Below are 1,094 nucleotides of genomic sequence, written 5' to 3' on the forward strand. Positions count from 1 at the left end.
TTGGTAACTTGCTCTTCAGTAACATCCTCATTCTCTTCAGAAGAGGAATACTCATCAGAGCTCATGAAGGGTATAAGGAGGTTCAATAGAATCTCTATGGTCTCTAGATGAGTCTCAGATTCTTTTGGTTCCTCAAAGGGAAACTCCTTATTGATCACTGGACGTTCCAGGAGGTCTTCCTCACTGGGATTCACGTCCTCTCCCTCTTTTATGGTTTCGGCCATGATGGTCATTTCAATGGCCTTGCACTCCCCTTTTGGATTTTCTTCTGTATTACTTGGGAGAGTACTAGGAGGGGTTTCAGTGATCTTCTTACTCAGCTGGCCCACTTGTGCTTCCAAATTTCTAATGGAGGACCTTGTTTCATTCATGAAACTCACAGTGGCCTTAGATAGATCAGAGACTAAGTTTGCTAAATTAGAGGTATTTTGTTCAAAGTTCTCTGTCTGTTGCTGAGTGGATGATGGAAAAGGTTTACTATTGTTAAACCTATTTCTTCCACCATTATTAAAGCCTTGTTGAGGCTTTTGTTGATCCTTCCATGAGAGATTTGGGTGATTTCTCCATGAGGGATTATAGGTGTTTCCATATGGTTCACCCATGTAATTCACCTCTGCTATTGCAAGGTTTTCAGGATCATAGGCCTCTTCTTCAGAAGGCGCCTCTTGAGTACTGTTGGATGCAGCTTGCATTCCATTCAGACTCTGAGAAATTATATTGACTTGCTGAGTCAATATTTTATTCTGAGCCAATATGGCATTCAGAGTATCAATTTCAAGAACTCCCTTCTTTTGAGGCGTCCCATTGTTTACAGGATTCCTCTCAGAAGTGTACATGAACTGGTTATTAGCAACCATATCAATGAGTTCTTGAGCTTCTGCAGGCATTTTCTTTAGGTGAATAGATCCACCTGCAGAAGTATCCAATGACATCTTTGATAACTCAGATAAACCATCATAGAATATATCTAGGATGGTCCATTCTGAAAGCATGTCAGAAGGACACTTTTTGGTCAGCTGCTTGTATCTCTCCCAAGCTTCATAGAGGGATTCACCTTCTTTCTGTCTGAAGGTTTGAACATCCACTCTAAGCTT

General features: G+C 41.0%; 1 non-coding gene across 1 annotated transcript; it reads left to right on the forward strand.

Annotated features, from left to right (window-relative positions):
- The first annotated feature begins 986 nt into the window (after window positions 1–986).
- LOC112787531 (small nucleolar RNA R71) lies at window positions 987–1,094 on the forward strand. The gene has a single exon (XR_003194939.1). It is a non-coding gene; the product is annotated as a small nucleolar RNA R71 (small nucleolar RNA).

This window comes from Arachis hypogaea, chromosome 20 (genome assembly GCF_003086295.3).
Source record: "Arachis hypogaea cultivar Tifrunner chromosome 20, arahy.Tifrunner.gnm2.J5K5, whole genome shotgun sequence".
Lineage (NCBI taxonomy): Eukaryota > Viridiplantae > Streptophyta > Magnoliopsida > Fabales > Fabaceae > Arachis > Arachis hypogaea.